At 41.8% G+C, this 16,040-nt stretch overlaps 1 protein-coding gene across 11 annotated transcripts in view; it reads right to left on the bottom strand.

Annotated features, from left to right (window-relative positions):
• Positions 1-16,040, bottom strand: part of ZEB2 (zinc finger E-box binding homeobox 2) — a 190,692-nt gene that overhangs the window by 90,017 nt on the left and 84,635 nt on the right. The gene's annotated exons all lie outside the window — the stretch shown is intronic.

Below are 16,040 nucleotides of genomic sequence, written 5' to 3'. Positions count from 1 at the left end.
CACTAAGAAAATTAGAGCTGATTTTATAACTGCCGGAACAGATATTTGCTCTTTGATACTTTGAGGAAGGACATGCCATTTGGAAATCTCAATAAAATGCCGCGTAGATATTTGATGAACTTTTATGTGACGGGAGCTTTCCAAGTGAAATTTATTATTTCTTTTGCAGCATTCTCCAGGAGTAAATTAAACATATATCCTTCTATATAAACACTATTTGTGCAGCAGTCGTGTTATAAGTTTAATAAAAAATGATGTATCACCTCTGTTCGCAAGATTTATAATTCACAGGGCGGTAGAGAAACCAGGAGCTATGCTACAATGTATTCTCTATACTTAAGGTTATGTGTGGCACAAGGATGCTTCTAGCAGTGAGCAGAGAAGGGGGGAGGGAAATGGTCCGATATATGAGCCTTGAGTTCCCCCTCCCAATTCCATTTCTTATCATTAGACAAGGTTTAAAACAAGAACAGTGGCTGCTATAATTTACTGTGGGCATCTTTTAAGGCTCGCCATACCCAAGAGGCTAACACTATTAGCAGAACAAGTTTAGGCAAATCTATTCATTCTAGTTTTATTAGCAGGTAATGAAAAGGTGTAAGTTAAAGTGTGAAATGACTCCATGTATTTTGAAAACAATGTCTCAGCAAACAGCTTTATGCAAGCCAGGTCTCTCTATATTATGGTTACGTGCAATACATTTCTTTTCTAATAATGCAAAAGGGTAGTTTTCAATTGGTGATATGGACTAAGCAGAGAAATTAGATTTATGATTACAGAAACCTGCTTGCTACGGATGTGCTTTATTTCTTCCCTGCTTCTTTCAAGAGCCATTCACAGGACCTTGAAGAGAGCATGGTGTTGTTGTTTTTTTCAAAACTGTCCAAATGTTTTGGTCTGCTCAATGTGAACACTGTGCGAGTAAGTAGAGAAACCAATTTACCATGTGCACAAACAAGCACTGTTCCCCTGCAGCCGAAGATGTAGGCAACTCATTTACAATTAGAGGCTGTTAAAGTGAATTGATCCACATAACAAAGATTATCATGCACATTCTACCCATGAAAAAAAGAAGACTTAAATAAAGAATAAGCAAGAAAATTTAGCATGCAGTCATGTGAACTGACCCCGAGTTAAATGTTAGTCCCATTTTTTTAATGGTTTGTGTTTCAGACTCAAACTTATCTTACCAAATATTTTTCTTTAATGATGTATGTGGCTTTTGCAATATCATAAACTTAAAAGAACCAAAAATGTTTAATTTAGTTGTACCAAGGACCAAGCAAGCTACTCTTAACAATTCTAACATAAAAATAGAAATGTAATGAATAAAAGTCTATGTCAGCTTTTTTCTAAAAAAAAAAAAATTACTAACATTCCTGCAAGTACTTCTACTTCTCTCTACAGTTTTGGAAAATAAGCTAGTTATTTGGCATACAGGGACCTTCCAGCTGATCAGCAAAAATTCAGTCAACACCAGCTTTAAAGGTCAGATTGAATAAGATTCAATAAGATTGAATAAAATTGAATAGGAATTTTTGGAAAAACTTCAAAAATATATGGTTTATTGCTAGGTATTCTTCATCAATATGTAAGCTTGCACTTAAGACAGGGGCATGGGGAGCAAGCGAGCCATACTTATTTGATGGAATTTGTTTAGCCCCCTGAACAGGAAGTTGAACTCTGGAAGGAAAGTTTGGAGAATCCTACTTCAGAGTAGCACTTAAACACAACTATTTCCTCAGGCTTTCCTGTCCATTGATAGACGGTATAGTGGGCTGAAACCTAACTCCAGGGCAGTCCATCAATGTAACTGGTTTCAAAACAGGAAAAGAGATGTAAAGGGCACAAGCTGCAGCTTTGAAACTCATCCTTTAATAAGCATGCTGACAAATTCAGGAGCAGAACTGCTCTCCAGTTCAATTAACCAGGTCAACACAAGAAGGCCAAACTATCTTGACTGACAGGGATAAAAGCCAATAGAAACTAACCAGCTGCTCATGTGACTCTTTTGGGATTCTAGAAGGTTGTACTAGAAAGACTTTGACTCAAGTTGATAGAGTTGTAGTGTTAGCTGCCTTTACCCAAAACTAGCTTCTTAGGCTAATGGGATTGATGGATTGCTACTATTCAACTGTAATCATTTGCCCTCAATTACTGGAGTTACAGCTAAACTACTAGGCCACTTACTTTAGAAATCACAAGAAGAGCAATTTTTGGACGTTTCCACATATAACACTATCCAGATTAAAACCTAGATCACTGAGGAAAGAAAATCTAGTTTAATCTGCTTTTTTAAATTACCTACCAAAGGATATTTCACCTCTACATAGAACATTCAAAAGTACAACATTCATGCACATCCATAATTTCGAAGAATATATCACACCTTTTTGATTTAAAAGCTTCTTTTCTTTTATTATGATCAATTGTAATGTATTCCTGATTCATTTAGTTTATTCTACGTACTGCATAATGCATCTATATCTCTGCCATCTGCCTGTTTGTAGCCTGCAACGTAGCCCAACATGACAACATGCCACAAAAATATTTCAATCAAGTTGCCTCAAATCCACTAACTTAAAGAATGGGTACAAAATCCAGGATCCCATGTAAAGCAAAATTTAAGGATCTTCACAACAGTTTGATTTGTAAAGTTGTGGCCACTGCAGCATTGCCAGAGTTGGCTACAATCACATGATTGCGATCTTCCACAAACCTGTAGGTTTCAGGTTGCAAGGAAAGATGGGAGGGATGTACCGTATTTTTCAGAGTATAAGACGCACTGGAGTATAAGACATACCTTAGTTTTTGGGGAGGAAAATAAGAAAAAAGCTGATTGGCAGGTGGATCAGCCTCCCAGAATACCCCCGATCAGCTGTTCCCAGAGATGAATTTTAGCAACAGGTGCCTTGGTTGTGAGCTCTGTGCCTTGGTAAATTGTTTTTTGTTTTGGTTTTTTTTCTGCCTCTGAAACTCCATTTCAGAAAAAAAAATTCTGTCTCTGAAAGCCTCCGAAACAGCTTCAGAAAAAAAGCCTCTGAAGCTCTGTTTGGAAGCTTCTTTTCTGAACCTTCTTTTCTGATGCTTTTTCAGTCTCTGAAATCTCCGTTTGGGAAGCTGGATGGGGCTACATTTGGAGTATAAGACGCACCCAGATTTTCACCCTCTTATACTCCAAAAAATATGGTAATTGCCTTAAACTGCAAGAAAGGTGCCAATTAAAATTGATAATAAAATAAATAAATCTATCCCTGGGCTCTTTCTAGCACCTGTGATGATTATCTGCTTTGAAACTGAAGCTGAAAATTGAAATCTCTTAAAAGTGGTGGGTGGTGTGGGAAAGACAAGGGAGTGACACAGAGGACTACTGATGAGGTAGGGCTGGCTGAGGGGCACCAGCAGTCAACAGATGAGCTCTCTTACTCCCTGGAGGAAGGAGGCTCTTTGGAACACACCAGGATGGGTTTGCAGTTTTCCTTTTGTTCCATAGTTCCTTTTGTTACCCCAGTAAAGGGACAATAGTTCTGCAGGTCAGCTGAGGAGGAAGAAGAGGAGGAGAAAGAGGCTTCACCAGGACTCTGGTGAAGGTCACGAGGGGAGGGAAAACAGTGCCAGTCCGTATTATATGTGTAAAGAAGGATGACCCAGTTGGTCATAGTTACATAGTAAAATTACGATTATTACCTCAGGGATTCTACTACCACTTCATTCTCATTGCATATAAAGATCAGAGAAATCCAGTGATACAAACATCCTCTTAAATGGCATTTTACAGGGGAATTAGAGCTGAACTCTATGGAAGTTCAGCAATATTTTGTCTCTTAAAGCAGAGAGTGATTACCAGAAGATACCCACTTGTTTGAGAAGTCATAACCAATGAGAAAAGATGTAGATGTTGCACACAAGCGCACATATGCAAATGCACTGATCATCCACCGCTCCCAAACTGAAATCTTAATATTTATAGGCAAATGAAGACAGAAGGAAATGATTTTTAAAATCCAGCCACATTGATGAATATTATTGTGTTCTTTGTTAAAGAGACAAGCATGACATCTAAATTAATATATAGAACTAAGTGACCCTTATATTTGACCTAATAATATTGTTCTCATGTTCTTAATGTTTTCTTTCAGTAAAATGGGTTAATATCAGTCCACATCAGTAGATACACAAGAGAGCACATCTGAAAAATAACCATGGAGAATCCACGGGGAGAAAAAATTGTAAGTTAACTACTGACTATTATAGTCTCAGAGAAGTGAAAAGCAATTCAGATTTAAATCAATGTACGGGAGCACTTTTAATAACAATATGGGGGAGAGTTCAAACAGCTCATTTTGGGTTTGTTATTATATGTCATATGGTTAATCCCTGAAGAATTAGGTTCTTTAAGACAGGATTGGACTATATGTGGCCCTCCAGATGTTGGACTGACCCTCCCATAATGCCATATTTGATGTAAGTCAGAGTTCAGCAATATCTGGAGAGCTGCATATTTCCCATCTGCATTTATAACCAATTTAGATGCTTCTACAAATAACTTTTTTTTTATTTGAAAGAGAGCTGATTAAAGTGAGATAATATGAAGCTTCAACTCTGCTTGAAAAATTCATCCTCTAAAACAGAGGCACATCACTCTAAGGGATAGGAGAAAATGGTTGTTTGAATAACAGGGTAGCTCCAACTGAATCCAAAATGCTTACTAGTTCCTGGCAATGGAAAGGACAGCTAGAGAATCCCAACTATGTCCTTCCTTTTTAAGTTACTGATTGAACTGTTAAAAAGTTTTCTTGGATGCACTATGTGAAGTTTAAACTATGGCCTTATTGTTTTAGAAATGTCAATTCGTTGAATCATTCTGTACAATTTAAAATCATGCATGCTGTTTCCAAATACATTCAATTGCAAAAACCAACTCTGTGAAGAATTTTTCTTAAAATCAAACACGGCCAGTTTCCTTACCTAGATTTGTTACTTTAGTTATGCATTCACAATTAGGAAAGCAATCCGTCCTTCCTACTTTGTTTTTGTACACTCTGTATGTTGTTTTTTTTAGAAATTTGTTTTCCTGATATGTTCACTAGTTATATTAAGTATGGTTTGGCCGTTACATGTTATCACAACAAAGGTTTATACATTCATTGGGTTGCTTTTATCATTACTGTTATTTTTGCTTCTGTTGTTATTTTTAGTCTTTCAGTAAGTGGAGTTATCTGGAAAGGTAGGACAAAAAATATTCATAAGAAGGATATGCAAAATCTAATTAAAAACATACACTAATTGAAAACAACCACTATCTTAACGTAATATGGGAAAGTAAAATAACAAATTAATTACAAGAATTCCTTGGAGAAGAGGAATGTCAACCTAGCAAGAAAGAGACAACAATGTAGGTATCAGGCATGCCTCCTTAGAAAGAGTAATCCACAAGTGGTGTCGAAAGCTAAAATAATACTTTCTCCCTTAAAGCCACTTTATGTATTTCATATAGGTAGAAATTGGAGAAAAGTCTCAGAGAATGATTGGCATATGGGAAACTGTGCACATAACTCATCATGGTCTCTTGATAAGCAACCTTTGTCTGGGTTCCTAGCAGGGGTGGGTTCTACTTACCTTTACTACCGGTTCACAAGCGTGAAGTGTGTGCACATGCGCAGATCATCAATTATGACGTCTGGGTGGGTGGGCGGAGCCTCCTGTCGCTTTTACTACCAGTTCGCAAGAACTGGACAGAACCGGAAGAAACCCGCCACTGGTTCCTAGGAACACACTAAACTGTAAACCATGGCTTACAAATTGCAATAGATGAAATCATCCATTGCATTAGTCACAAACCAAGTACATCAAATTATGGCTCAGCACAATGTGTAAACCAAACCATTACCTGATAGTATGACAGCTATTACTCCATAATAATTTGGAAAGAAACCTATCATTTTTCTGAACCTTTCATATACCACAAGGACAAATAAATTGCACGTAGCCAGATATACAGGCTTCCTTTGCTTTATGCTGCACACCTTTACCAAAAGCCACACATAAAATAAGACTGGGGGGGAGGGGAGGATGTTTCAGGGTATGTTGTCCAAATTAGTAAAATGCATTGACCAATGTACTCCTAAACTTTAAAGCATCTTTTATTTTCTTTGTTTATGTTCAGTGAAACCATTTCTCCATCTTTTCTACAGCTAGCTTTGTAATATGGCAGACAAACATGGCATTATGAATGTGTATTCTTTGTTATATTATTCAGAGTACATTTGGCCAGCTTAAAAGCTCACTCTAGGATTGCGGATCCTTCACCAGCTTTGGCAATGTCTCCAGATTTACTTCTCCTATTATGGAAATTATTATTACTATTATTTTCATTTTGAACAAGGGGACTAGACAAGACATTCATGGGTCACTATGAGCCCATAGCTACCACAGGTACAGAAGTAAGTGGGAGACAACTAGGACAATTACAGAACTCAATAATAAATGTGTGAATGAAGGCAGAAGAGGGTTTGTTGGAAAGATGTTCAAATGGTTTGGTAGGTTTCCAAATGGACTATGCTGGCACAAACTTCATTTTTGTGTATGTGCGCATAAAGCAAACTCTTGGATGAAAACAATCAATCACCTAATCGTGAATTCCCATAAAACGAGGGAAACCTGTGCCACTACCGGCAACCTGCTTGTTCATCATGCACTGTTTATCCAAAGCCTCACATTATGATAGCCTCCTGTGCTCCTGTCCCAGCTCTGTGTGTATTAATGCCTCCCATAAAATAATACTTAAGCATAGCTTAGGTTATAAAAAGAAAGATGTTTAAAAAATAATTTTAAAAGCCCCTGCCAAATAGTGAGGTGTTTATTAAGAACTCATGTAATATTTACCATCACTGCCACCACCACCCAGCTGGCTGTCAGACCCTTGTGAAGGAAAAGGTACTCTACAGTGAAGCTAAGACTATGACTCTCTGGCCTGGTGTTAATATAAAATGTCAGCTGGAAGTAGTGCTAAAAAAATGGCTCCTTCTGTATTTTTACAGTTGAGCTATAAATTCCTTATAAACAGAGATCATAATGAGAACGCTGACACAACCTTTGTTATGGCTTCAGGAGCAGTCGCTATAGTATGTTACCTGTTTCTTGTAGAGGAAAAAAAAATTCATATAGCCCCTGTGAATTATTACTGCACACACAGTACCATTTCATTTCCTTTTGTTTAAATAAAAGACAGTTTGAAGAAGCTTTTTGCCAGTCACCCAGTAAACCAAAGAAAATTACCTCAGATAAGAAGACCAAGCCTATCCATTCTTCTGTAATGGAAAACTGCTAGGGAAAAGTCAGGTTATTTTTCTCAGGTTGAACTAAATAATGTATGCATACTTTTAAAAAATAATTATTTTGGCATGATGAAGCAATTTTAGCCTCTGAAACCCACAGCGACTCAGAAGGGAAAAGGTCTGGTTCCTGCAACTTAAATAATTCAAACATCCAGGTGGAAATGCTTTCAGCAGTTTCCTTTTTGGAGACAAAGGGAGAAGAGTTCAAAACTCTCAGACACCAAGAAGTAGAAGAAGAAATGGGGGAAGTGATAACAAAGCAAGCCGCAGATACTTTCCTGAGTAGATCTGAGGAGGGATAGAGTCCCTTAAATAAAGCTGACCACACAGACAGTTAATAGAAAGCTGTGGCATAAAAAAAAAAATTGCCTGATATTATAACAAACATGTTTTCCTAAAAAGACTGTAAAAATAGCACTCAACTCTTTTGCCAGAGTCACTGCTGGTTTGTATATGCTTAAGGGTTAGGCAGATGTTAAGGGTCACTGAAGAAGCTGTGTGAAAATGTGCCCTGCCAGTGGTCATGTTCTAAGCTTACAGAAATATGGATGTCATCTCAGGAATAACCTGGGGCTGTAAAACCAAGGAGAAGAGAAAGAAGGAATCCAGGTTGAAGGGCGGTTTGTTCTTACTTCTCTTTTACCATACAGAACCTTGTACTGAGCCAAGACAACTGCATGAGAGATTATGCAGGGTTTAAAAGACAGGTAAAAATGGCCATCTGAGTCAGCATTCGATTGACTTGATGTCAGGTTTCAATACCATAGGGGAAAAGGGCAACTTGCTTGCAGATCGGTAATGACATGATGTAAAAAAACTGAAGTCCCTACAGTGGCCTTAGAGCAAAGCTTAAAATCAGAATCGTGTGATTGTATCTGTGTGTGAGAGAGAAAGAAAATAAAACACTGGCAAATTCTATGAGAATTTCAGACTCTTTAAGGAAGGAGGAGTGACCAGTAAGGAGAAAAACAGAAGGATGATAAGTAATTGTAAACCTGAATATCCTTATATATGTAGCCCCTCATGAATATTCATCTCAGCTACATATTTCTCCAATAGCCAAATTACTGAATATGCATATTTAACTAAGGAGAGTTTTGAGAAGAGAGGGTTCCTGCTAGGCTTATTCACTAGACAATAAGTGTATTTGAAAGAATTTAGTTGAATACTTGAGAGAAATTTGGGCTTGTGGAGAAGATCATAATAACTTCCTTTCATGCATTTTCCTTTGTTTGTCACCATCTCTTCACAGGGAGGCAAAACAGGAATTCCCACTGACACTCTGGCAATATCACTGAGAAGCAGGCCTTGGAAATGATCTACCTCAGTTCTGCTGTCTTCCCACTTGTGTTGAAGCACATAATGTTCTTGAAGCTCTAAATCAGACCTGATCATTTTACAACTTCTGGGCCGTATCAGTCCCTTTAGCTGTCCCTTTCCAGCCCATGTGAGGTCAATTGGAAATTAGAAATCAAATACAATATAATATATATTCTTAGCAGTAGTTGCTAATCAAAACCCTACAATTTAGTTCTTTTTATAAAGCAATAAAATTGCTTTATGTCAAGTTTTGGAAAACCTTGTGGGATGTTATGTAGCTTGTTGGAAGTCAATTGCAGTACCTTGGGCTGAGGCTGGTGGTTTCACTTATATAATTCAATTACAATATTTCCCATTATGTGAGGAATACAGCCACAGATTGTTTTTCATGAATGAGGTGTGCCAATCCCATGCATTTTGCTCCTCAGAACTCACATACATAAAAAATTTCACCCAGTGGTGAAATCCATTTTTTTTTACTACCGGTTCTGTGGGCGTGGCTTGGTGGGTGTGGCGTGGCGTGGCGTGGCGTGGCTTGGTGGGTGTGGCAGGGGAAGGATACTGCAAAATCTCCATTCTCACCCCACTCTGGGGCAGGCCAGAGGTGGTATTTGCTGGTTCTCTGAACTGCTCAAAATTTCCACTAGCAGTTCTCCAAAACCTGTCAGAACCTGCTGGATTTTACCCGTGATTTCACCTGTCTGCTTGTCAACAGAACTTATGTTGATGTCTTCGATTGCCATTACATTAATGCAGTATAGCCAGCTGACCTCCCAATTTTCAATGGCCGGCTAACTAAAGTGCCTCCATCCTGACTTTGTTCTGATTGGAAAAAAAGAGGTCTCTCTCATCAAAACTTGATATTTCCCAGGTATAAAAGCTGGTTTATATTTCCTTATAAAATTAGTCCCTTAAATTTTGCAGGCAAGGAAAGCAGTTTTAAAACCAAACTAGATTTCTCCTTCTCCTCCTTCTTCTGTTACAAAGTGCAAAGTGAGAGTCATAGATCTCAGTTTGGTTTGAGATCCACGAGGACCATCTCAAGTTGCAGAAGAAGCAAAAAAAAAAAAAAGTAAATGTATGAATGAAAGCTGGACTCTATGCAGAATTCAGCAGGTGTAGAGGCTCCTATTTATTTGAAAGCATGTCAAGTGTTCTTATGTAACATTTGTAGTACCAAATATCTAAGTTTCCAAAAATATGGAAATATAAGCTACATTTTCAGATTCAAAATATAGTGTATACATTGGTTCCAGAAGACGTCTCTAAGTTTAAACTTTCACCTCTAAAGGGGGAATACCAATTCCAGCTTACTGAAAAGGTTAAAATTAGGCAGATGTTCTCCTCTGTCAGTGGAAATGGACTTTCTATTACCGTGAAGAATTCCCAGCCTTAACATGAAATATTCTATGAGTGAACCAACGGAAGCCTGGAGATGAGTTATTTCTCTGACCGCTGAAACTGGTAAGAGGGTGGTGGTGTGTTTTCATTTTGTAAGTATTTTTGGAAAACAACACATACTTTCAGCAAAACATCTGGAACAGATCTGCTATTTTGTGTCCTCTTGGGCCCACATTGGATTGCATTGACAAATCTCTAATATCCAGTGGTAATGATTTTTTGTGTCATTGTTCCATCTAGTATGGCCTTTTGCCACAGAAGTCACTGCAAGCTTAGCTCCTAGGTACTGAAAGATTATCTACCACTACCACTGGACTGGTCCTTTTCAAACTCAATCATTCTAATTAAGAGAATTGTAGATTAGAGTTCCTTTATTATCAGACTGAAGAAGAATTAGACATTGGGTGTGCTGGACAATATTTGATAGGATACTCAGAAAAAGAATTATATTTTTATGGGAGAAAACAAAGGCATTTTCTTGTTTCCTTCATGCTGGTCATAGTATTCTTAGACAAACTATTGATGCCTTACATCAACAGGCTGCTCTGTTCTTTCTTTTATAAACAAAACTATTTCTTTTGGGAGATCCATTTGAACTGTTGAAACTTTCCAACAATCAAGGACAAGTAATCAAACTGGTGGAATAGGAAAAATTTGCAAATATCTGAGACCTTTTCTGTCTGAAGGTTTCTTATCTAACTCCTGATGCCAAATCTGTTGTTTTGTAGAAACATGTTTCTATTCCTGACCTCACCAGTTCTTCTCTTACTCCTATAATTTTAAAATCACACCAAGGAACAGATATTTCCTGTGATATATATATTTTTAAAGAGCAAAAGAGAAAGAGAATGTCAGTGGAATATTATTAAATTTTATAAGTTTTAATAATGTTGCAGTTTTATTATTCTTTGTATTGTTAACCATTTTGAAGATGTCTGCAAAACAAAATAAATGGAAAATATTTGAAATAATATTCATGCGGCTCACTCAGAGCACAATGAAAATCTATATTTGCTTTTGATGTACATAATCTGGCTTCTTTTAGGACTTTGAACAAGAATTTCCTTCCTTCCTTCCTTCCTTCCTTCCTTCCTTCCTTCCTTCCTTCCTTCCTTCCTTCCTTCCTTCCTTCCTTCCTTCCTTCCTTTGTGAATAATTGACTTCCTTCAAATGTATTTGAGGACTGTGTATCCCTGTTTACATCTGTGGCCTAGCAAAACTGTGCAACCACCAGATCAGAGGATACTCATCATCTGCAAGAAAAATATTGTGACGAACATAATTTTGTGTCTTGAGTTACCAGTTTTATTCTCTGATTTAAAAACACATGCAACTTCTTTGAAGAGAAGATATTCTGGTGGGGGGAAAAGCATTTTTGATGAGAAGTTAGGACCTAGATCTTCTACTTCAAGAAATTTTTCAGTTTCACATACCCTCTCTGTCAAGATTGGCCACAGAAAGCTCTCTGAGGTGGTCAAATATTATATTTACTGTTACGTTCTGGAAGTAACGAGGCTGGAGACCAGGGTAGTGACAACAGCTCTTTAATATAGGGTGAACCCAGCGACAGGCTGGGGGAAAACCTCTCCTTTTATACAGTTCTCCTGGAGGCTTCGTCCAATCAGCAACGTGCTGATTTCCCGCTCAAATATTTAAAGGTACAAACATGAATACATAACACTCCTCCCCTCCCAGAAAACACTTTGCCTCTATTTACATATTTATTTACATGTTATTTTTCGACGTAGTCACGCAAATAACCTCATGCCTCCTAGTTCTTTGTGACCTGCGCGGTTCAGTTCTGGGTGGTGTTTTGAGCTGGTCAGAGGGGCTGTTTTCCCCTCCTAGCTCTTTCTCTGGGCCATCGGGCTCCGGATTATTGGCCGACTCTTTTTCTTGGCCATCCGGCCTTGGATTAATTTTGGAACTTTCCTGCTGCTTCCTCGGGACCTGATGGCGCCGCTGGAACTCTGGGACCTCAGCTAAGTCTTGCGCCTCCCGGTCATTGTCAGCTGTGGATTCAAATTGGTATTGGTCATGGTCTGTTTCTTTGGTTCGGTTTGGTCAGTTATTCGTTTCCTTAACTGATCTATGTGGCGCCGCCACACTCGGTTGTCTGGTAGCTCTACCACGACGATTTTGGGCCGGTTATCTTTATTATTTGTCCTGCGAACCAACTAGGGCCGCCCCATAGTTTCGGGCCCACACCCGTCGCCTATGCTCATTTCCCTTGTCTTTTCTAGTTCCCCTTGTAACCCTCGGTGTGTAATGGGGTTCAAACGGTCAAGTGGGCACCGGAGTTTCCGTCCATTAGCAATTCGGCTGGGCTTTTCCCGTGGCCGTGCTTGGGGTTCTGTGCTGGACGGCTAGGAAAGTCTATTTTGTTTGCCAGTCACCTGGCTTGAGCCTGGACAATGCCTCCTTAGCGCCCGGACGGAACGCCTGCAAGGCCATTCGACGCAGGGTGGAAAGGCGCAGAGAGGGCATGTCGGATGCCTTCCTCTGCCAGGTATTCTTCAAACTGGGCTGCCGTGAATTGGGCTCATTGTCGGACACCAGAGTGTCCGCAACCCGTGAGTTGCGAATAGGTGGCGAGGGTTGCGATTACTGCTCGGCCGTAGTGGACTTCATGAGTATGATCTCCAACCATTTGGAAAATGCATCAACAACCACTAGGAACGTTTGGCGTGGAAAGGGCCAGCAAAATCAATGTGGATTCTTGACCAGGGCCCTTGGGGCTTTTCCCATTCTCTGACTGGGGCCGTTGGGGTAGAGGTCTGACTCTTGGCAAGCTTGGCATTTCCCTACCCTCTCAGCAATCTCTGCGTCCATGAGTGGCCACCATACATAGCTTCTAGCCAACCCCTTCATCCTTACGATCCCTGGGTGACCTCGTGGAGGAGGTCCAAACCTTTCCCTTAGCTTATCAGGAATTATTACACGATCACCCCATAACAGGCACCCCTTGAGCCGAGAGCTCATCTCGCTTTTTAACAAATTCTTTGAACCGTTAAGCCCGGCGCAGCGGGCCACCCTCTCTGTACCCAACCGAGTACAGTCCTTAACACAATGTCCCGGTATGATGCCCGAGCCACTTCCTTAGATGTGACTGGGCCAGAGTCCAAAGAGTCAATAAGTAGGATGGGCGTCCCCGGCGTGGGGTCTTCGGTCGCCCCTGGTAGTGGGCATCGGCTTAACGCGTCTGCATGCCCCACTTCTTTTCCTGGTCGATGCTGCAGCTTGTACGAGTAAGCGGCTAAGAATATAGTCCATCGGGTCAAGCGTGGCGAAAGTGCCACAGGCGTTGGGCGGTCGCCAGCCAGTATCCCTAGTAGCGGTCTGTGGTCAGTCACGATTTCAAAATTCCGCCCAAAAACATACTCGTGGAATTTTTTGACCCCTGACACAATGGCTAGTGCTTCTTTGTCTAATTGGCTGTAGTTCCTCTCTGGGGAGGACATCGTTCTAGAGTAGAACGCTATAGGGGCTTCTGTGCCGTTTGGAAGTCTATGGCTGAGTACAGCCCCACCCCATAAGGGAGGCATCGCAAACCAGCACTAGGGGTAATGAGTCGTGATATTGGATGAGCAGGCTATCACTTGAGAGCAGGTTCTTTACTGCTTCAAAAGCCCTATTTTCTGACTTTCCCAAGACCAAACAGTATTTTTTCCTAAGAGCCTATGCAGCGGTTCCGCCACGGTTGCTTTGTTCTTTAAAAAGACCGCGTAAAAATTAACCAATCCCAGGAATGCCTGCAGCTCTGCTTTGTTTTTGGGCGCTGGAGCCTTTCTAATTGCCTTAACCTTGCTCTCAGTAGGGTGAATTTTCTTGTCTATCCGGTAGCCCAAGAAATCAACGGATTCGACCCCTATCTGGCATTTGTTTGTCTTGACTTTTAATCCGCTGTCCGGAAAATGCTCAAGACCTTTCTTAACCGCCTCCCCAATTCCTCCATGTTTTCCCTGAAATTAGGACATCATCAAGTAGGGAACTACCCTGGGAGCCCTTGCAGTAGTCGCTCCATCAGGTTTTGGAACAGCCCTGGTGCCACACTGACCCCAAATTGCAATCGGTGCACTTGAAGGCCCCCTGTGCGTCACAATCGCTTGGGCTTCGCCAGCGGGCGCTACTGGCAGTTGTTGGTAGGCTTGGGCCAAGTCTAACTTTGCAAAGACTTGCCCTTGCCCCAAAGAGTGCAATAAGTGTTGCACCACGGAACCGGTAAGCGCTTTTCTGTAAGGCTTTGTTAAGCGTCGCCTTGTAGTCAGCGCAAATTCTAATTGACCCGTCCGGTTTGATGGGGTGACGATTGGCGTCTCCCACTTTGCGTGATCGACTGGCACCAAAATCCCCTGATTAATGAGCTTATCCAGCTCCTTATCGATTTTTGGTTTTAGGGCAAAAGGGACTCTCCTCGCCTTAAGCCTAATGGGGGCTACCTGGGGGTCTAAGTTGAAGGAAATAGGGGTCCCCTTGTACTTGCCCAGGCAGTCCTTGAAGACATCTTCGAACTCGCTAAAGAGAATGTCTTTCAAGTTGTAGTCACTTTTGTAGATGCCAGTCACTCCCATGCCCAGGGCACGAAACCAGTCTAGCCCCAACAGGCTGGGCAGAGTTCCTTCAACGATCGTGATGGGCAGTGTCTTCTTGTGAGGGCCGTACTCGACTCGGACGGAGGTGGTCCCTCGAACAGGGATGCGATTCCCCTGGTAGTCGTGGACTCGTAGTCGTTGAGCTTGCAGGTGGCGCTTCGCGACGGACGGCAGCGACTTCGCCAAAGTGTCCCAGGACATGATGGTGATCGCTGATCCCGTGTCTACTTCAAGCCGGCACCGAACTCCTTCTATTTTTGGCCTGGTGAAGATCTTCTTCTCCACTTTGGTCGAGGCGCGGCCTATGACCACAGTTGTTTGGTTGGAATCCGCGCCTTTTTTGTTTGAGCCAATCGCGGGTCGCCTTGCCGATTCCGCGCTCTGATTGGCCGATTTGAATTTTCGGCGGGAAGGTTGAGCCGCCGACAAACTTGAGCTAGGTGCCCTTTCTTCCCACACCGCCGACATGTCGCATCTTTAAATTTGCAGCGTTGGCGCTGGTGTTGACCCCGCAGCTTCCGCATTCGCCTCGGTCCCCTTTGTCGCGTTTTCGCGCGGCAGACCCTTCCTCGTCTTCACCGTCGGATTCGGTCTGAACCTCCTCCTGGTGCACCGGGGTTGCCTTCGCGCTCGCCTTTTGTGGAACCGGCTTCTGGAGCGTCTCTGCCGCTTGGGATGACATTTCATGTGCTCTGGCTTCGTCCAGAGCGTTGGCCAGCGTTAGGTTGCTCTTTGCTAGCAGCCGTCGCCGTAAACGGATGTCTTTGACCCCTCGGATGAGTTGCTCGAGGAGCACCTCGTCTAGGTCACGGTATCCGCAGTCCTTGGGCGCTCTTCTTAGGGCGGCCATGGAGTCACCGGTGGACTCGCCTCCATCTGCCTACGCCCCCCGAATTCAAACCGCCGCACGTATTTGGACGGCGTTGGTGCGAAGTGGTTCCTTAGTAAAGTCTGTAAAGTTGGCCACGACACCGACTGCAACGGCGTTGGCTCTGCCAGGGCTTCCGCGATGTCGATGACCTCCGGACCGCAGTGGCTTAAGAAATAAGCCCTTTTTCGGTTGTCTGGAACTCCGTGCAGTTCGTTGGCTTCTAGGAAACTTTCGAAACGGGTCATATACGTTCCCCATTTCTCCTTAGCCGGGTCGAACGGTGCAGGCGGAGTGTAACTGGCCATCTCGCCTTTTCTGCCCTGGATTTGCTGGGTTCGGGTCTATCGTGCTTCAGCTCGGTTCTGGTTCTCCTCGCCTCGAGATCCCATCCTCGTCGCCAATGTTACGTTCTGGAAGTAACGAGGCTGGAGACCAGGGTAGTGACAACAGCTCTTTAATATAGGGTGAACCCAGCGACAGGCTGGGGGAAAACCTCTCCTTTTATACAGTTCTCCTGGA

The sequence above is a fragment of the Ahaetulla prasina genome, chromosome 1 (genome assembly GCF_028640845.1).
Source record: "Ahaetulla prasina isolate Xishuangbanna chromosome 1, ASM2864084v1, whole genome shotgun sequence".
Lineage (NCBI taxonomy): Eukaryota > Metazoa > Chordata > Lepidosauria > Squamata > Colubridae > Ahaetulla > Ahaetulla prasina.
The sequence above is the reverse complement of the archived record's forward strand: the minus strand, read 5'-3'. Positions and strand labels throughout refer to the sequence as shown.